The sequence below is a fragment of the Symphalangus syndactylus genome, chromosome X (genome assembly GCF_028878055.3).
Source record: "Symphalangus syndactylus isolate Jambi chromosome X, NHGRI_mSymSyn1-v2.1_pri, whole genome shotgun sequence".
NCBI lineage: Eukaryota > Metazoa > Chordata > Mammalia > Primates > Hylobatidae > Symphalangus > Symphalangus syndactylus.
Window position 1 is genome coordinate 33,538,933 of NC_072447.2, and position 22,361 is coordinate 33,561,293.

Consider the following 22,361-nt stretch of genomic DNA (forward strand, 5'->3'; position numbering starts at 1 on the left):
TGCATGGGACTTGCCAGCCTCTAGAATCACCTGAGGCAATTCTCATAATCCATCTCTTCCTCTAGATCTCTATACATCCTATTGGTTTGTTCTTCTGGAGAACCCTGCCTAAGATAATTACACTATTCCCTACTTTTAAATATATTTGTGATTTTACATAATAAAAACAAAAACAAAAAAGGTACCCACCCTGACCCAACGATTCCACTTCTAGAATCTGTAATACGTACATCTTTTTTCAAGAATTTTTTGAACAAAGATGTTTGTCATGGCACTGCTTGTAATAGTAATGAACTGGAGATGACTCACATGTCCATTAACAGAAGAACAGCAAAATATATTTTGCAACAACCAGACTACAGAATAACGTAATCATTATAAAGGGACAGATCCACGTGTAATTACCCAGAGGAACATCCGTAACAGTAACATTTCATGGAAAAAACCTGAACTAAATGAAAAGCATGACCCCATTCTTTGAAATAAACACTATTCACGTTTATGTACATAGACAAAAGTCTGTAAAGATACATATTAAAATGTTCAGAAAATCATTGCTGGGATTTATACAAGGTGGTCCTGGGTATATTTTATTAATAACCACTCTAATAAGTGAATAAATTATTCTTTTTAATTTCTTGGTAATAGGTTTTTTTGTTTTGTTTCTTTGTTGTTGTTTTTGTTTTTGTTTTTTGAGATGGAGTCTCACTCTGTCACCTGGCCTGGAGTGTGGTGGCACAATCTCAGCTCACTGTAACTCTGCCTCTGAGGTTCAAGCTATTGTTCCACCTCAGCCTCCCAAGTAGCTGGGATTACAGGTGTGCACCACCACACCCAGCTAATTTTTGAATTTTTTTTAAAGGAGAAATGGGGTTTAACCATGTTGGCCAGGCTGGTCTCGAACTCATGACCTCAGGTGATCCACCCGCCTCGGCCTCCCAAAGTGCTGGGATTATAGGCGTGAGCCACTGCGCTCGGCCACAGTGGCTCTTTTATGTTTTCTTTCCTGAGGACATGCACCTCAAAAACGACTGCATCATCCCAGATGTCAAATTAGTATCTAAAATGGCCAGACTTTCTCAACTGGGGTTCCATGACAGAATTAATCCCTGGAAAAAATTCTTTGATTATTTGAGTGACTATTTTTTCAGTGCTCCCAAGGATGGTATGTAGCCAGCATCATTCTGGATACAGAAGAGAAATTCAATCACTTCATACAATAGATGCCAGTGGGCATTAGGACTTAATTCTCTTGTGGAGCCCAACCTGGGTTGGAAAGGGCTAATCTAGACACTTGGCGACCTTCTGGAAACCTGTAATAATTAAGCCTGTATTTTGACTCAGACTTTTTCCATTTTCTACCTTGATGCTGTTCTAACATATTTTATCTTTCCTCTTTTTGTCATATAGAATCTAACTGAACTAACCTGCAAACTGGATCTCTTGTTGCACAGCCATTGTATAATATTCTTTAATTTTTAAGAGCCAACAGATACCAACTCAAATTTACTAGAGCATTTAAATAATTTCTAATGTCTGTGGCAAGAATATGAAAAAGATTGAAACTTTAATGAGGCACAACATTTCTACATCTGTAATTAGCCAACTTTTGAGGTGTGAAATATTCATGATTCTGAAAAGAATGTACTAAACTCAATAAACTCACTTAAATGCTTTTTTTTTTTTTTTTTTTCTCTTTAAGACAGGGCTTTGTCGCCCAGGCTGGAGTGAAGTGGTATGATCTCGGTTCACTACAGCCTCAACCTCCCAGGCTCAAGTGATCCACCCACCCCAGCCCCTAGCTGTGACTACAGGCACGTACTACCACACCTGGCTAATTTGTGTAGTTTTTGTAGAGACGGGGTTTCACCATGTTGCCCAAGCTAATGCTTAATTATTGATATGAGCTCAGGTTTGTTTGGATTTTAGTTTTTTGGACCAGTTACATCAAGATTTCCCTTGAATTTTCTCATTAACTTGAAATTTACCCTTGTTACTCAAAACAAAAGGTCTTTTGAGTATAAACAAAACAAAAATCAAACATTTGAAAAAATTAAAAGCAAAGAGATTTTCAGCTTAAAAGCCACTTTAAGACAGGTGTTAAATAGCTAATCCCTTTAGTGGTTAATAATCAGCTTTTCGATCTGCTTATCATTTTCAGATCCCAAGGTATCCAAGAACAAGCCTACAGATAAAAACTCCTATGTTGAATCAGTCAGCAACATCTGTTTCTGGCAATTAAGGTCATTTCACAATTAAGAGAAGCAAACTTTGACAGTGGGTCTGAATCTTGGCTGCATATTAGAATCACCTAGGAGGTTGGGCGTGGCGGTTCATGCCTGTAATCCCAGCATTTTGGGAGGCCGAGGCGGGCAGATCACCTGAGGTCAGGAGTTCAAGACCAGCCTGGCCAACATGGTGAAACCCTGTCTCCACTAAAGATACAAAAATTAGCAGGGCATGGTGGCAGGTGCCTGCAGTCCCAGCTACTCGGGAGGCTGAGATAGGAGAATCACTTGAACCCGGGAGGCGCAGGTTGCAGTGAACCAAGATCGCACCATTGTACTCCAGTCTGGGCAACAAGAGGGAAATGCCATCTCAAAAAAAAAAAAAAAAAAGAAAGAAAAGAAAAAAAAATTGAATCACCTAGGAGCTTAAATCTGAATCTCTGGAGACCCAGACATCAGTGCTTCTCATGCTGGACTTTCTGAGTCAGTGGGTTGGCATCATTGCTAAATCTACCGCTCCCTTCTCACTCCTTATCCTATTTCACATACATGTGCATTTGACAACCGTGCACTCCTTCCTCCTTGGACTACTTTTATCATTTTATTTGCAGGACATCACACTTGCCCGATTTTCTCCTACTTTAGTCCATCTCTCTGATCTTTTCACATTGGAGTGTCCCTTGGCAGTACCCCTGGACATTTCATCTTTCTTGGTAACTACCCTAGATCCCTTGATCATCCATTGCCATGACTTTTCAAACCAACCATATTCCGATGACTTCCAAATTTCTATCTCCAGCCCAGCCCAGGCCTCTCCCCTAAAATCCAGACTCACATATCCAACTGCCTTCTCAGCAAGTCATTTGCATGTTGATACCTCAAACTTAACGTGTCCCAAATCAAACTTTTTTTTCCCCCGAGACAGAATCTCACTCTGTCACCCAGGCTGGCATGGTGTGATGCATTCTCAGCTCACTGCAACCTCTAACTCACAGGCTGAAGCGACTCTCATGCCTCAGCCTCCCAAGTAGCTGGGATTACAGGCGTGCACCACCATGCCCAGCTAATTTTTCCATTTTTAGTAGAGACAGGGTTTAGCCATGATGACCAGGGTGGTCTTGAACTCCTGGCCTCAAGTGATCTGCCCACCTTGGCCTCCTCAAGTGCTGGGATTACAAGTGTGCACCACCACGCCTGGCCCCAAATCAACCTCTTGATTGTCCCATCAAACCTGTTCTTCTACAGTCTTCCCCTTCTTGTTAAATGGCCAATCCATTCTTCCTCTTACTCAGGCCAAAAACTTTGCAGTCATGTTTGGTTCCTCTAACACCATTTATTGGACCAGGAGATTCCACTGGCTTTTATTTCAAACTACATCTGAAATTGACCCACTCCTCATGACGCCCACCTTTACCACTCTGGTCCAAGCCACGTCATTTCCTGCTTCCACACTTACCTCTCTACTATCTAGTCTCAACACAGAAGTCATAGTGATCCTCTACACTGTAAGGCAGGTCATGTCATCCTTCTACTCAAAACTCACCAGTGGCTCCCATCTTAGAGCAAACACCAATTTTCTTCCAATGGCCTGTAAGGATCTACAAGATGTGGTCCTAGTTATTTCTCCAACCTCATCTCTTACCACTCCTGTGCCCCGATCACCTACTATGCTCCAGCTACACAAGCTTCCTTGCTGTTCCGCATGCTGATCCCTCTACCTGAAATGATCTTCCCCCACATATCACATGGTATGTTCCCTTGCCTCTTTCTGATCTTTGCTCCATGTCACTTTCTAGTAGGTGTGGTCTTCTCTGAGCACTCAACTTAAAATTGCAATCTTCCCACCCTACTTACCGGTCACCCTATCACCCTAAACTGTTTTAATACATTTAGTTTTTTTTTTATTCTATCTCCCCATTTTAGAATGCAAGCTCCGAGAGGGTGGAGACTTTTTGGGTCTGATTTGTTAACTACTGTGCTTAGAACTGGATCTGGCACAAAGTAGGTGATCAATAAGCGTCTGTTAAATGAATGACTGAGCAATTATTGTAGTGACATGGAGAGATCTCTAAGCATTGATTACTACGTGAAAAAAACAACGGTATACCTCCTCTGTGGTCCTATAGTTTAAAAACGCTGCAGTATGACATATTTTCACAGTATGTAAGTGCACAGAAAATTGTCTCCAAGGATTTACACCAAACTGACAAGAGAGGTTACTTCTGGAATATGGACGGGACAAGAGATTAGAGTGCAGAGGGATAACTGCTTTAAATGGATTGTTTTTCAGTTTTTCACAGTAACATACAAACATATTCATCTATTATTACTTTTGTTTTTTTGAGGCAGGGTCTTGCTCTGTTGCCCAAGTGGAATGCAGTGAGTGGTGTGATCATGGCTCACTGTAGCCTCAAGCTTCTGGGCTCAAGTAAAACTCCTGCCCCAGAGTGCTGGGAACACAGGCATGCACCACCACACCTAGCTTTTATTTGTATTTATTTGGTAGAGACGGGGTCTCTCTACGTGGCCCAGGTTGGTCTCAAACTCCTAGGCTAAAGTGATCCTCTTGCCTTGGCCTCCCTAAGTGCTGAGACTGCAGGCATGAGCCAACACACGTGGCTTCATCTATTACTTATGTAAAAAATGCACAAAATAAAAACACAACACTGGATTGGGAATCATATAGAGCTAGATTCTGGCTATTTTCACACCATTTATTACCCATTTGAATTTTGAGCAGGGCACTTAGCCCTTCTGTGCTTCAGTCCTTCACCTGAAGTGTCTGACTTTGCTTACCTCAAAGCATTGCCATGAGCTATGGGTGTGCCAGAGCACTGACTTGCCATCAACCATCCTGTCTCCCTGGCCCTCTTTTCTATACTGTGTGTCTGTAAGAGGAAATTCATAGGGCAAGAGACAAATAGAATCCCAATAAATCCTCCTTCTAAGCCAGCCCTGAGCTTTAACACACAAAAGGTCTCATTAGACCAGTGTCCTTTCTAGAATAAACTGTGTTGGGTCACCTGTCAAAAACCTTACAAGAGACTTCTGCTTCCAATTAAGATGTAGAAGAATGTGAAAGGTCTTCACTCCTGTAGTGACAATAAAAACTCCAACAAATGTAAAAATCACACTGAGTCCCGGCACAGTGGCTCATGCGTATAATCCCAGCACTTTGGGAGGCCGAGACGGGTGCATCACTTGAGATCAGGAGTTTGAGACCAGCCTGGCCAACATGGTGAAACCCTGTCTCTATAAAAATACAAAAATTAGCCAGGTGTGGTGGTAGGTGCCTGTAATCCTAGCTAGTCGGAAGTCTGAGGCAGAAGAATTGCTCAAACCCAGAAGGTGAAGGTTGCAGTGAGCAGAGGTCGTGCCACCGGCCCTCACTCTCCCTCTCACCATATGAGCTGCCTGCTCCGCCTTCACCTTCTGCCATGGATAAAACCTGCCTGAGACCTCCCCAGAAGCTGAGCAGACACCAATGCCATGCTTGTACAGTCTGCAGAACTGTAAGCCAATTAAACCTGTTTTCTTTATAAATCACCCAGTCTCTGGTATTTCTTTATAGCAATACGAGAACGGCCTAACACAGGGATATGATATTCTATATCTTGATTGTGGTGGTAGTTTCATGGGTGTGTTTATTTGGCCAAACTCATCAAATCGTGCACTTAAAATTTTAGTTTATTGTATGGTGGTTTTTTGAGACAGGATCTCACTGTCACCCAGGCTGGAATACTGTGGCATGATCATAGCTCACCACAGCCTTGAACTCCCAGCCTCAAGCAATCCTCCCATCTCAGCCTCCTGAGTAGCTGGGACTACAGGCGTACACCACCAAGGCAAGCTAATTTTTTCATTTTTATTTTATAGACAGAGTCTCACTGTGTTGTCCAGGCTGGTCTCAAACTCCTGGCCTCAAGTGATCCTCCCACCTTGGCCTCCCAAAGTACTAGGATTACAGCATGAGTCACAGTGCCTGGCCTATGGTATGTAAGTTATACCTTATTAAAGCCGACTTTAAAAATACTAGAAACTGAGCAGTAATTCTGATAGTGTCCTACTGGGGCAAACACTGGTGTCTGCCCTCAGATGCATTCTTGGCCTTTCTGCAGCTCTGCTTTGTGTTACAGGGGAGCTCAACCATCACTATGATCAGTTTTAGAATATTTTCATCATCCTCCCCCCACCACCAAAAGCCTATTGGTGTCAGCAGGCTGCTGTGCTCAGCTGACAGCAACCAGTGGGAGGCACTGGGGGCAGAGGGTGAGGCCCTGGAGGATGGGATGGAAGAAGCCAGCGCAGTTTCTCCCTCTTTTTCTTGGTGTGCATGGCCACTCCAGCAATAGCTGCATCTCTTTGTTAGACCCAGCTCCCAACCAGGTTGGCTCAACAATTGTTCCAGGTGATCCTGGCACCTGGGCTCTGGTAACATCACCTCTTCCCTGGGTCCCTCCAGCCAAGGGGTGATAGCAGCTTCCTGCTGATGCTAACTTCAGGGCTGCCTCACCGTTTCCGGTCTGGTTTGTCAGCTCTTCTATCACCTGTGTAACCAATTTCCTACATTAAGTTTCTTCTATTTTAAATACTTAGAGTGGTCTTTGTTTCCTGATTGCACCCTGACAGATACACACCTACCACAAGAAAGCAGATGCCCTGCTCTGGCCAGATGCCTCGTATTTACATACATGGAAGGGAACAACTAGAAGCGACCTATGTCTTAGTGTGAACAATGTTTGGAGCCAAATAAATGCACAAACCCAAATGGCTGCTTTTCTACTCTACAAATAAGACCCAGTTATGTATCAGGCACAACCACCATGAAATCATCCACCCTAGCTGCCATCATCCCAACCTTTCCCAGTCTCCTGGGATCGCAAAGCACCACCTGTGAAGGCCGGGCTCTACAGTGGGCAGACAGGCCCTCTGATGGGGCTGGGCATTTCCCAGGCTGGCTTTCCCATTCACACAAAGGCAGCAGGAGCTGAAGAGAGGCCTTGCCTGAACTCTGTGTCCTGCTCTGTGACATGTCACCAGGAATCTCCATGCTGACAGATCCAGTTAAACTCTACTCCTTATTTGCAAATTGTAGCAGGATCACCAAGCACCATTTCTTTTTTTCCTGGGCACTCAGCCAGACCACATTTCCCAACTTCCCTTGAAGAGAGATTAGGACACGAGACTGACTTGTGACCAATGAAACATGGAAAGAGGTAATGAACATCACTTCCTGAGCAGGCTCCTACAACCCTCTCTAGTATAGTCAAAAGTGCAAACAACTCAAATGCCCATCAACTGATGAATTAATAAAGTGTGGCCTATCTGTACAATGGAATATTAAGCCAAAAAAAGGAATGAAGTCCTGACACGTGCTACCACGTGGATGAACCTTGAAGACAGTATGCTAAGGAAGCCAGACACACACAAAACACATATTGTATGATTCCATTTATATGAAATGGCCAGAACAGGCAAAGCCATAGAGACAGAAAAGAGACTAGTGTTTTCCTCAGGCTAGAGAGTGAGGCGGGAGAAGAGGGGGTGTACCCATTAACAGATTGCCAAAATGGATCAGTGATTGCTTAGGAATGGGGGGGGAGAATTGAGGGAAGCCGGGAAGTGGGGGTAACTGCTAATGGGTATGGGCTTTTGGTGGCGGGGGGAGGATGATTAAAATATTCTAAAACTGATCGTAGTGATGGTTGTACAACTCCAAATATGCTAAAAAAAAAAAAAACAAACCACTGACTTGTACACTTTAAATGGGTTGTTTTTGGGGTCTTTGAGACAGGGTTTGGGTCCGTCGTACAGGCTGGAGTACAGTGGCACGATCTCACTGCAACCTCCGACTCCAGGGCTCAAGCCATCCTGAGTAGCTGGGACTATAGGCATGTGCCACCATGCCTGGTTAATTTTTTTTTGTAAAGACGGGGTTTTGCCATGTTGCCCAAGCTAGTCTCAAACTCCTGAGCTCAAGCCATCCGCCCGCCTTGGCCCCGCAAAGTGCTGGGATTACAGGTGTGAGCCACTGCATCCGGCCAAAATGGGTTAATTGTATGGTATGTGAATCACATCTCAGCAAAGCTGTTCCAAACACAGACACCAAACCTCTCTAACAAGTCACCATGCTGTTTTCCTATCATCTGGCTGAAAGCAGATCTGAGGATCCAGGAGAGGGCAGAGCCTCAGGATGCAAGGAGACTGAGTTCACCAAGAAATCACCTGAAAAAGAGACTGCCCAGCCAGGATACATCCACAATGGAATAGTGCATGAGTGAAAAGAAACTTTCATCATGTGAAGTCACTGAAATTGTGGGGCTGTCTGTTACAACAGTTACACTAGCCTAATATACAAGTCAACACCACCGAGGCGGCAGGGGTTCCCTCGGTCAGGAAGATCTGTTCCCCTCTGAGTTTTTATCAAATCCCTTTTTTAGCAGACACCAGGGATCTCACGCTAGGAAGACTTCCATCACCACTGACCCTGACCTAGCCCATGTGGACCCCTCTACTTTTCTGCATTCCCTGCTTTGGGCCATACCCTACTTCAATGGTTATCTTTGGGTAGTGGTATCAACAGTAATTATGTTTTTATATTTTTCTGTATATAATAAGTATGTCTGACTTGGATGTTTTTGTTTTTAAGCACAGACTCACATATAAATAAAGAAAATGCAATACGTTTACTTTCTACTACCAAACTTTAAATTAACTGTAGCACCCAGACACTCATTATGTGGCTCTCTTCTAATACTATACCACAGTTGATCATTAGTCACTTCTTCGTTCACTTACCTATTCAACAATTTTTTTTTTTTTTTTTTTTTTTTTTTTTTGAGGCAGAGTCGCACTCTGTCGCCCAGGTTGGAGTGCAGTGGTGCGATCTCGACTCCCTGCAACCTCTGCCTCCTGGGTTCAAGTGATTCTCCTGCCTCAGCCTCCCAAGTAGCTGGGACTACAGGCATGTACTACCATGCCTGGCTTTTATTTTATTTTATTATTATTTTGAGATGGACTCTCTGTTGCCCAGGCTGGAGTGCAGTGACACAATCTCGGCTCACTGCAACCTCCACTTCCCTGGTTCAGTTGATTCTCCTGCCTCAGCCTCCCAAGGGATTACAGGGCATGGGATTACAGGCATGCACCACCACACCTGGGTAATTTTTTATATTTTTAGTAGAGACGGGGTTTCACCATGTTGGCCAGGCTGGTCTCAAACTCCTGACCTCAAGTGATCCACCTGCCTCAACCTCCCAAAGTGCTGGGATGACAGGCATGAGCCACTGTGCCTGGCCTTTTTTTTTTTTTTTTTTTTTGAGATGGAGTCTCGCTCTGTCACCCAGACTGGAGTGCAGTGACATAATCTCAGCTCAATGCAACTTCCGCCTCCCAGGTTCAAGTGATTCTCATGCCTCAGCCTTCTGAGTAGCTGGGATTACAGGCATGTGCCACCATGCCTGGCTAATTTTTGTATTTTTAGTAGAAACGGGGTTTTACCATGTAGACCAGGCTGGTCTCAAATTCCTGACCTCAAGTGATCTGCCTGCCTCGACCTCCCAAAGTGCTGGGATGACAGGCATGAGCCACCACACCCGACCCCATTCAACAAATCTTTACTGAGTGCCTACTCTGTGGGTGGCACAATGTTCCTAGACACTGGCTATATCGTGGCCTAGTATACACCATGGCCCCTGCCCCCCTCAGGCTTATAGTACAGCAGGAGGGATGATAGGTATTAAACAAGTAAACACAGAAACTGAGTGCTATGAAGGGAAATAGCAAGCGCTATGAGAATGAGTAACAATAGGAACATCCTTTCCAGACTTGGTATTCTTTGCAACATCAGCTTTTCTCAGAAAGACACACTGAAACTAGACCCTGAAGGATCATCGGCTTCAGTCAGGTAAGCAATGAGGGAACGAGTATTCTAGGCAGGGGAACAGCATAGGCTAACATCCACAGCTGAGAACAGCCTGCTGCCCTAAGACTGAAGGTGGATGAGGGCAGCTAGAGAGGAGCAAACCGGGAGGGACAGGCCAGGCCACATGGAGTCATTTCTATTCCTCTTATGCCAAGTTTCTCAAAGGCTCTGCCTAATCAAGGAACTTTCTACTCCAAAGGACTCAGGAGCTATTCTCCAGGTTTCATATGTCACTCCAAATGGCTTTCCAGATTCTAGCTCCTCCCAAGAAGCCTTCCCCAAATACCGAAGGAATAGCTATTTTTCCATAAATGTGCTCCACTTACCGGGCCATCCTCACACCCCCAACTGCACAGGAAAACTAGCACATGGATAGTTCCTTCATGTCTCCTGAATCCTTTTCTGCACATTCCTGCCATCCATGAATAATCCCCCAAGGGCTGGCTACTGGTCAGAACTTCCTTTCATCTGACTTGCTGAGCAACTATTCTTTAAAACCTCAAGAAAAGTGGCATTGCTGTTAATATTTAGTGCATGTCACCTAAGATCACCACGAGACCTATTCTGATGTGCTGCTAAGAGTAAGCGTCTAGGTCATTTTTCAAAGGAATTTTCTCATCTCATACAGGTCCTCTGATGGTTATCACTGGTTTCCTTTGGCTTGATGGCAGAGCCAAGATTGCCATCTGTTCTTAAAGGAAGGGATCACAGGAGAGTTCTCTCTCTGCAGTGACTCTCCTGAGCTGCTGTGAGGAGAAGCCAAATCTACGTGTGCAAAATCCAGAGATATGCCACTAAAACTTTTCTGCCTGCTCAGAACGATATTCGTTGGCCGCTCAACCATGCATTAAAAAAATAGAACCACTTTTGAATAAAGAAACATCTCAAGGAAAAATCTTCAATACAGTAGCCAGGCAACTATGGCATCAATACCTCTGGTAACAGATCTCAAAGGGTACATATTTTAGATCATTCCTGGCGTCTTCTGCAGAGCAGAACAAACTACAATAAACTAAAATTAAATTCTCCCCAGAATTCTGTACAAAATAGAACACAGTAAGACTCAGAAGCTCCCCAGAAATTGATATTTCAAGAAAAACAGTTGATCAGAAAAAGAAGGCATTAGAGATTTAAAACAACATCAACTCCCACAAGGGCAGTAGGTGCCAAAGACACACAATGGCCTGATTGCATCCCATTGGCACTCACCTGTAGGCTTGATGGGTCCCTAGTGCCACTGCCATTCTCCCTCTCCCCACCACCCCTGGGAGTGTCCCACCCCCAGGGCAGCCCTCAACCAGTGATGGCTGAGTTACTGGATAGGTCCCCAGCTTCCTCATCCATTGGGTGAGACAACTCTATATATTGTTCTATAGAGAATGTTCTATAGAGCCTCCCCAAACTCCTCAACACTATAGGGCCTCAGTTTCCCACACAGTGGTCATCTGCTCATTAATATACCCTCTACTGCTTTTCTTCTTTTCCCTGTCTCCCTTATGAAACTTCCTAGGCTCACCTCCCAAATAAACTATCTGCCCCCAAATTCTTATCTCAGGGGCTGTTTTGGGGTGGGGGCAGACCTAGATTATGACTCCAGACATATATTAAAAGTTCTTATTAAGAAAAATTAGGGGCCAGTCATAGTGGCTCATGCCTGTAATCCCAGAATTTTGGGAGGCTGAGGTGGGTGGATCACTTGAGGCCAGGAGTTCAAGACCAGCCTGGCCAACATGGTGAAACCTCGTCTCCACTAAAAGTAGAAAAATTAGCCAGTTTGGTGGCAGACGTCTGTAATTTCAGCTACTCGGGGGGCTGAGGCAGGAGAATCGCTTGAACCGAGGAGGCAGAGGTTGCAGTGAGCTGAGATCACACCACTGCACTCCGACCTGGGCGACAGAGTGAGACTCTGTCTCAAAAAAAAAAAAAAAAAAAAATTAGTAATGGAAATATCAAACTAAAATTGCTTTTAAAATTAATCGGCCAAAGGCCAGGTGTAGTGGCTCACGTCTGTAATCCCAGCACTTTGGGAGGCTGAGGTGGGTAGATCACCTGAGAGGAGTTCGAGACCAGCCTGGCCAACATAGTGAAAGCCCATCTCTACTAAAAATACAAAAATTAGCCAGGCGTGGTGTCAGGTGCCTGTAGTCCCAGCTACTCGGGAGGCTGAAGCAGGAGAATTGCTCAAACCCGGGAGGCAGAGATTGCAGTGAGCTGAGATCGCGCCATTGTACGCCAGCCTGGGCGACAAGAGCAAAACTCCATCTCAAAAATAAATAAATAAATAAATTAATTAATTAATTAAAAATTAATCGGCCAGCAACAGCAACAAAACTAGGCAGAGACTAGCTGAGGTAGCGGGCAAATAATTTGAGGAAAATTTGGCATTTGGCAGTGAAATAAATTGTACGTATGCCTTTTAGTTCACTTAACCTGTGTTGTAACAAAATCTTTTTTTGTTTAAGCAAAAACTCCTTTATTATAACGTGTTACTAGGAAGCAAGGTGAGAAAGCACACACAGCAGGTTTTCCTCTCCCTGGGAACAGTGACATAACTGAGTTTACAACAACAAATAGAACTGAGACAGATCGATGATAGGATAAAGAATCCATCATAAAGCAAGGTCTTAAAGGATCTGTCTCTAATCATTCAACTAATAAAATGATGCTTCAAGTTATAGACTCAGAACTTTTGAAAGGAGAGCAATATTCAAAATCATCTGGTCCAAATCACTCTCTCTCTCTCTTTAAAAAAGATGACTACAGGGTCTAGGTCTAGGAAAGTTTGGTGACCTGCCTAAGGCCACGCAGATAGTGGTGGAGTCGTAACCTGACTCATGTCAGTCCCCTGTTTACAAAACCTTCAGTAATTACTCCCTAGGGATTATAGAACAAAATCCAAATTCCTTAGCTTATCAGTCAAGGTCCTTAACCCCTGGGGCCAACCTCCCTCCTCAGCCATCTATTTCTCCCTATCACCTAAACAAACCCTTCAGTCAGGCTAAACTGGACTGTTCACTGTAGTCAGAGCCCATCTTAACCTCCGGTCTTGTCAAACATCAACCACTGAAATACACGGGGTGGCATCGGGTGAACTTATAATCTGGCACCTGGAGTACAACTAAAGAGACACCCTGAACTGGAACTGGTACTCAGCCTATACAGCCTTCCCTTCCTTTTTTTAAACAAATTATATAATTTAAAAATTAATTAGGTAATTTATTTTTTAAACTTAATGATTTATTGATTGAGACAGGGCCTAGCTCTGTCGCCCAGGCTGGAACGCAGTGGTACAATCATAGCTCACTGCAGCCTTGACCTCCAGAGCTCATGCGCTACTCCTGCCTCAGTCTCCTGAGTAGCTGGGACTATAGTTGTACACCACCATACCAGCTAATTTTTAAATTTTGTTTTGTAGAGACGGGGTCTTGCTATGTTGCTCAGGCTGGTCTCAGACTCCTGGCCTCAGGAGTTGCTGGGATTACAGGTGCAAGCCACTGTGCTTGGCCCTTTTTATTTCTTATCTTTTGTATGTCCATTTCTACTAATTCCTGGGAAGTAAAGTGACTTGCCCACAGATACCCAGCTGGTTAGTAGGAGAACTGGGATAGAATACAGGCTGCCTAACTCTCAAACCAACACTTTTCCTACAACACAAAGTCCTTTCTTTACAAGTCCTTCAACACAGGCATAAATGTATCCTCCCTGCATTGCTGAAATAAGAGCTGTGATATACTACAAAGTGTTCACACACACTGAAACACAACTGTTCTGAATCTTAAGTGAAGCATTATCCAAACTCACTTACTAATAATATTTCATCTAAAGTAAAATGTAAATTGCCATCCTGAATTTAGAAGGGGGTTATATAGGGTTGATTTAGTGGCCCTTCTGTCTCTTTAGAAACTCATCCACGAAAATCTGAAAGGATGTCTCCCACTTTCTCTTTATCAATGTCCTTATCTCAAGGACAACAGCGACGGGGATGAACGCATGTGAAGTCTCTCAACATCCGCTCTAAGGTGTAGGAGGCTGAATCTACAGGAAAGTCAATGCTTCCTAAGTGGAACTGTGGCTTTTCTCATTTGTTTGAAATCCTCAGGCAGTGAGCGAGAGGGCAGCTTTTCCAGGGTTAGTGTCTCCTGAACTTCCAGTTTGGTCTTCCTGATTCAACGTGGCAACCAGGACTTCAGAATGCAGCTAACAGGAAATGTCCACATGCGATTGATTCAGAGTGCCAAGAGGAGGCCCTGGTAGCAACTTACATGGGTCAGGATTTTCCTCAGGAATGGTTAATAATTAATGGCTTACCCTGCATGTCAAAATGTATTACAAGTAAATTCCCAGTCCTTATGTCCTCCACTGATATCTGAGGCTGGTAACTGCAATACATGCTACCATGAGCCTCAAAACAATTAAGTGAGCAAGTAGCAGGGCTGTTAACAGTGTTAACCAATTTTCTGGATGCCCAGTCACAAAGATATGTTACGTTAAAACAAAGTCTCCTATATTTGACTTTACTGTTATGGGGAAAAAATACCTTAAACCACTGGAGGAAGTTCCCCCCTCCAACGAAAAAAAATTATGCACGAGAAAAACATAAGGAACTGTGTTCTTAAATCTCATTGATGAAAAATTTGATGTCAGGTAGGAAAAAATTTTATTTGAAAGTCCTTCACGCATTGTATTCATTAGTCTTAGCTCTCTCGGTGTTGCATTTTCTTAGGCTGATAGAAAACTTGGTCATAACATTGTTTTCAGTTCAGACTATCATTGGAGATGACCTAACACTGGTGGTTGGAATTCTCTGGTGGGAAATAGAAGGGCAATTAACATTCATCCAGCATTATCTAGGCACCAGGCACTATGCTAATATTTTACTTATGATATTATTTGGTTTTTAAAGCCTCAAATTAATTCCCACCATTCTACTTTTTTTTCATAGCAGTCCAGTCCACAGTTTTGTGGGTTGTAAACAGCAGAGCGGTTTTGGAGTATTTCTCAAACCATTCCCCAAGTTGAATGCTCTCTGGGTGACCAACAGCCGGTTAAGAGCTCTGGGCCACTTTTTGGCCACATTACAAGCAGTTTTTCTTGTCTACTTTAAGCAACCATAATTCCTACAGACTAAGCCACTTGACAACTTGCCCTGTTGACTCTGTAATCTTTTTATGTAACACTAGGTTATCTCCCAATTAGAATTAAGAAGTGTAAATGAGGGATAAATGGAGGAGATATCAAACTTTTATGAACTGCCTTCTAGCTGCCAGGGGCCGTGCAGTCATTTGCATATGGCATATCTTATTTAGGCATCACCATCCTGGTTTACAGATGAACAAATTCAGGCTGAAGGAGTTTAATTAGCTTGACAACATCATATTGCTGGTGATGCAAATGTCAAAGTGTGCGCTTTTTCTATACCTCAAATGCCTCCCTGTAAATCAGTGGTCTCAACCAGAAGGGATTTTTGTCCCCTATAGAACATTTGTCAATGTCTAGAGACATTTTTGGTTGTTACATTGGACGAGGTGCAGGGGGAGTGCTATTGGCATCTAGTGGGTAAAGACGAGGGATGTTGCTAAACATCTTACTATACATAGGACAGCTCCCATGACAGAGAGTTATCCAGCTCCAAATATCAATAGTGCCAAGGTGAAGAAACCCACTCTAAATCAATAAACTTTGAATTTACCAAACGATCCCTTTTTTCTACAAATACCTATATTCATATAAACCCTGTCCCATGCAAAATAGTCATCTCAGAGGGCCAGATACTTATTCGAACAATGTTCTTATGCTAACAGCACTTCTATAAATTTCTCTTAAGAATTTTTTTTCAAAGCCAAAGGTATGTTATTTTAAATATTGTCTGTGGTGGCAATCTCTGTATTTTGCTAGTAGTTTTGGTATTTGGAAATGGTCAAAAGTTCTCCCTCAAACCTGGTAGAAAAAATATGGGTGATCAAGCTACACAGTAATAGTAAGAGCAATAGCCAAGCACCTGCTTCATGCCAGGAGCACTCCAAGTGATACTACATGGTAGATGTCAGTATCACATTTTATAAATGGGGACACCAGCGTTTCAGGAGGTTAAGTTACTTGACCACGGCCATAACACTGAAGTACAGACGCAGGAACTGGAACCCAAATCTGTCATCAGAAACCATTGGAATGATATTGATTTCCTATGTGCCTTGAAAACTAGCAATTCCAAATTAGCTGGGCATGGTGGCATGTGCCCATGGTCCCAGCTACTTAGGAGGCTGAGGCGGGAAGATCACTTGAGCCCAGAAAGTCAAGGTTGCAATGAGCCATCATCACACCACTGCACTCTAGCCTGGGCAACAGAGGAGAGGAGGAGAAGAGGACAGGAGAAAAGGGAGAGGAGACGAAAAAAATAAAGCAAGCTGGCAATTCCAAAGAAAAAAATTCCTCTCTGACTGATGCCATAATATTCTGAATAATGGCAGCATTGCCAAAATCAACCCAGAACACTGCAGTGAAATTCATTTGAATCAAATTCACCTGTTTGTATAAGTTCAGGTGTGTGTGAGAGAGAAATATACACGTGTAATTTTTTATTTTTATTTTACCTTTAAGCTCTGTTGGACTTGAAAACGTGATTTTAAAAAAAATCACCTGTTTACTTCAGTCACCCCTCATGAACCCTCTTCCTTTACACACAGCCCTTCTACTGACACAGAAATAAGTTAGTAAATAAAGGAGGAAGGACAAAAAGGAGGGAACTGAAGAAGGAAACAGAAAAGGAAGATATCATGGGCTCAAGGAGGCCAGTGAGGAGGAATGAAGACAGAGCCCTCAAATATTACTCAAAGTAAGTAATTTTTTTTTAAAAGATAACATGTATTATTGGCAAGGCCACTGCTCAGAAGATAAGATGGTTCATTTATCAAGAAAAAAAATACAACTGACTTTTTGTTATAAAAAGTATACATGTGGCAAGGATTTCGTGGGTATGACACTGAAAGCACAGGCAACAAAGCAGGATTAGATAAATGAGACATCCGGCTGGGTGCGGTGGCTCAGGCCTGTAACCCTGGCACTTTGGACGGCCGAGGCAGGTGGATTACTTGATGTCAGGAGTTCGAGACCAGCCTTGCCAACAGGGAGAAACCCCATCTCTACTAAAAATACAAAAATTAGCTGGGCGTGGTGGTGGGTGCCTGTAATCCCAGCTACTCGGGAGGCTGAGGCAGGAGAATTGCTTGAACCCAGGAGGTAGAGGTTGCCGTGAGCGGAAATCACGCCACTGTACTCCAGCCTCGGCAACAGAGTTTCGAAAAAAAAGATCAGATAAATGAGACATCAAACTTAAAAACTTTTGGGCATCAAAGGATACAATCAACAGAGTGAAAAGTCAACCTATACAATATAGGAAAAGTTACAAATTGTATATTTGATCAGGAGTCAACAGCCAGAATATATATAAAAAAAAAAAAAAAAAAAAAACCCCTCCTACAGCTCAACAACAAAAAAATCAAATAACCTTTTAAAAAATGGGCAAAGAACTTGAATACACCTTTCTTCAAAGATAATATACAAATGGCCAACAAGCAGATGAAAAGATGCTCAGTATCACTAATCAGAGAAACGTCCATTGAAACTACAATAGGCTATCATCTTATACCCATTAGGACGGCTAATACAAAAGGAAAACAGAAAATAAGTGTTGGCAAGGACTGCAGAAACCGTACACCGCTGGTGGGATGTAAATGGTGCAGGCACGACGGAAAACAATTTGCAGATTCCTCAAAAAATTAAAAATATGCCAGGCATGGTGGCTCATGCCTGTAATCTCAGCACTTTGGGAGGCTGAGATAGGTGGATCACTTGAGGTCAGGGGTTCAAGACCAGCCTAGGAAAGATGGCAAAATCCCATCTCTACCAAAAAAAATTAGCCAGGTGTGGTGGTGCACACCTGTACTCCCAGCTACTCAGGTGGCTGAAGCAGGAGAATCACTTGAACCTGGGAGGCGGAGGTTGCAGTGAGCCAAGATGGTGCCACTGCACTCCAGCCTGGGCGACAGAGCAGGATTCTGTCTCAAAAAGAAAAAAGAAAAGAAAAAAAAGAAAGAAAGAAAAAGAAAAAGAAAAAAATTAAAAATAAGACTATCGTATGATCCAACAATTTTACTTCTGGGCATATATCCAAAAGAATTGAAAGCAAGGTCTAGAAGAAATATTTGCACACTATGTTCATAGTAGCACTATCCACAATACTCAAGAGGTAACCTAAATGTCCATCAACAGATGAATGGATAAACAAAATGTGGTCTGTACATATAATGGATTATTCAGCCTTGAAAAGGAAGTTCTGACACATGCTACAACCATGAATGAACCTTGAGGACATTACACTAAGTGAAATAAAGCAGTCAGAGAGACACAAACCCTGTACAAGGTTGTTCAACCCACGGCCCATGTGGTCCAGGATGGCTTTGAATGCAGCCCAACACAAATGCGTAAACTTTCTTAAAACATTATGAGGTTTTTTTGCAATTTTTTTTTTTTTTTTTTTTTTTTTTTTTTTTTTTTTTTTTTAGCTCATCAGCAATGGTTAGTGTATTTTATGTATGGTCCAAGACAATTCTTTTTCCAATGTGGCCCAGGGAAGCCAAAAGATTGGACAGTAGTGCTGTACGATTTCACTTATATGAGGTACCTGGAGAAACAGGAGAATGGTGGTGGCTAGGGACTGGGGAAGGGAGCAACAGGCAGCTGTTTAATGAATGTGTGCATAGTTTCAGATTTACAAAATGAAAACTTCTAGAGCCCCATTTCACCATATGTGAACATATTTAACAGTACTGAACTATATGCTTAAAAGTGGTTAAGATGGTAAATTTTATATGTATTTTTTTGCTACAATAAACACCAAACCAAGGCCGGGCGCAGTGGCTCATGCCTGTAATCCCAGCACTTTGGGAGGCCGAGGCAGGAGGATCACGAGGTAAGGAGTTGGAGACCAGCCTGAACAACATGGTGAAACCCTGTCTCTACTAAAACATACAAAAATTAGCTGGGCATGGTGGCACACGCCTGTAATCCCAGCTACTCAGGGGGCTGAGGCAGCAGAATTGCTTGAACCCAGGAGGCGAAGGTTGCAGTGAGCCGAGATTATGCCATTGCACTCCAGCCTGGGCAACAGAGTGAGCGCGTCTCAGGGAAAAAAAAAAAAAAAAAAAAAAAAAAAAAAGTAGTAGTATATGCAGTGTGCTGTGCTAACATTAGGGAGGGAGTTCTGGTTCCAGATCTCTTATTGACCAGGTGTTATATTTTGGGCCCTTGCCTTTTTCTTTGTTTCTTTCTCCTCTCCAAAACAAAGGATTTGGACTAAATGATTCCTTTTAAGTTGGCAGATTTTGTGGTTCTCTTCACTAGAAAAGCAACAAGTATGTATCCTTCTTTCACAAGATGCTTTTAGGTGCCTGGAGACAATGCATTAGAAAAGTGGGAAGATGTCATCATTTTTCTACATTTGACAAACATGTCATAAAGAATGCTACTTATATCCATATGGAAATTAAGACAGTGAGATCAAACAGTGAGCATCAACAGAAGAGACAAAAGGAGGGCTCGTGGCTACTGTAGAGATGACGAGCTCACTCTGCCCTCTTGGCTGGGAAGCTCAGAGACTAAGGCTCAGGCAAATACAGTAGGTTCTGGAACAAGCATGCAGCCCCTCTGGTGTGGGCTGGATTCAGTCACGTTCATCTAATGTCCCCTGCACACATTTCTAGGGTCTGCAAAGCATCCTCATCTAGCACTCCCCTTATTTACAGAATGACATATCAGATATTCCAATCAGTGTGTCACACATCCAACTGCCCTGCCACTTGCTGAGTAATTCAAAGAGGTAAATTTTGCCAGAGTTGGTAGTCTCAATCCAAAGATGCTGGAAGTAGAATGTGAGCACGTGCCTTCTATTCTGAGACTGGCAAGTTCTATTTTGTTTTTAATCTGGGACTTTGATTCTGATTTTCTTCTTCTAGACCATCCAGCTCACTGGCTGGATCCCTGGTCAGAATATTCTGACTACATTCACATATCTAATAAAGTCCCATTTGTAAAAGCAACAGCAAATACAAATCACTCATAAAATATTCCATGCCATCAAGCAGCAAGCAGTTTAACTGCTCAGTGGAAATTTAAAGTAGCTTTGAATGGGCTTCCGAGCGCAGTGGAGTGGAAGGTATCAGGGAAAGCTGACCGGCTTGAGCCAGCTTTCCCACTAACAGGGAGCCCTTGACATCTGAGGGTCAAAAGTCATCCATTACTGCCAACCTTCAGTAACTCATTTCTGGCCATGATTTGCTCCACTTCCTGAGAGCTAAAGGTCAACTTTAATGCAGGAAAACTCATTTCTTGTCCATCACCATTTTCCCCTTTACAGACACAAAGTAATGCCATAAACTCCCTCAAAACTATATATACCAATTGGGTATCTCTTATCCAAAAGGCTTGGGACCAGAAGTGCTTTGGATTTGCAGTATTTCAGATTTTGGAATGTTTACATTATACTTACGAGTTGAGCATCCCTAATTTGAAATAAAAAATGCTCCAATGAGCATTTCCTTGGAGCATCAAAAAGTTTTGGATTTAGGAGCACTTTGGAATTCAGATTTTCAGATTAGAGATGCTCAATGTGTAATGCAAACTCCTACTATGTTGACGGCTGGCCAAGTTAAGCCTAAAGCAAAAATGTGAAATTCAGGATCAGATTACATGTGTAAATGAAGCAAGTATTGCAGTCCTATAGAAAATCCTTAGTTTGTTGGAGAAAATGAGGTTCTCAGTGTTGAGGACCCCATCTGGCCCTATTAAACAGAGCCACTGTCTAATAGGAGATAATCAGACTAGAAGGAAAAGACCCATCAAAGAGAAAGGTGGCTCTCTGGTGTGCAATCCCAGCCATTCTGCTTCCAAACGGGAAACGTATTCATCTCAGGATCACCTCATCCTGCTATACCTGTTTCTCCTAAATACCAATTTTCTATGTCTTTTTTTCTTTTTTTTTTTTTTTGAAACAGGGTCTCCATTCTGTCACCCAGGCTGGAGTGCAATGGTGCAATCATGGCTCACTACAGCATCAACGTCCCAGGATCCAGCAAGCCTCCTACCTTAGCCTCCTGAGTAGCTGAGACTACAAGCACAAGCCATCATGCCTGGCTAATTTTTTTTTTTTTGTAGAGACAGGGTTTTGCCATGTTGCCCAGGCTGGTCTTGAACTCCTGAGCTCAAGTGATCTGCCCACCTCGGCCTCCCAAAGTGCTGGGATTACAGGCATGAGCCACTGCGGCCGGCCCCAATTTTCCATTTCAAATCTTGTTTTACTCTTTTGTTATTTTGAGAAAATGGCAATCTATTATTTCATTCTCTGTCTGACAACAGTTACCTCTACTGTGTCTGGGAAAAAGGCTTAGTGATGAGTAACTTAAAAGGCCCTTATAGTTTTTATCTAACAAACCAATTTTTTACAGCACTTACAGTGTGCCAGGCACTCTCCCAAGAACCTCAGAAGTGATGGCTCATTTAATGGTTATTAATCAAGCACAGGTAAATATAAATAAGAATGGAGCTTACTATGTTGGGGGAACAAAGTTACAAGACTATCAGGCTTAATGAAGACTGGCCTTCATTCACAACAATGCATCCTTGGGATGCTGGGTTTAAAGGCTGCTAGGGAGAGAGTAGGCGCATTTCCACAGAGACCATGAAGCTTCCTCCCAAAAAGGAATCAGAATCCTACCATTGTTTGCCGATGTCTACTACAAGAACACGCTATATACCTGAGAAATGTATCCATATGTGTAGAAAAAGCATGTACAACAATGTCCATAGCAGCGCTGTTCTCAGTACCCCCAAACTGCAAACAACCTAGAGGCCCATCAGCAAGTAAAACAGATAACTGTGGCATACTTATACAAAGGACTATGTGATGGCAATGAGAATGAACAAACCACTAATACACACGACGGCATAGATGAATCTCGCAAACATGACAATGAATGACACAAAAGAGTGCACACTGTGTGATTCCATTTATGTGAAGTTCAAGGACAAGCCAAACTCATCTATGAAGACAGAGGCTGTAACAGTGGTCACCTATGGAGGGGTGAAGGATTGCCTGCAAAGGAGCACAAGGGAACTTCTGGGGTGATAGAACCGTTTTCTTTTTTGATGGGAGTGTT

At 42.9% G+C, this 22,361-nt stretch overlaps 1 protein-coding gene across 3 annotated transcripts in view; it reads right to left on the minus strand.

The window, feature by feature from the left end:
• Positions 1–22,361, minus strand: part of MAP3K15 (mitogen-activated protein kinase kinase kinase 15) — a 154,527-nt gene that overhangs the window by 75,047 nt on the left and 57,119 nt on the right. The gene's annotated exons all lie outside the window — the stretch shown is intronic.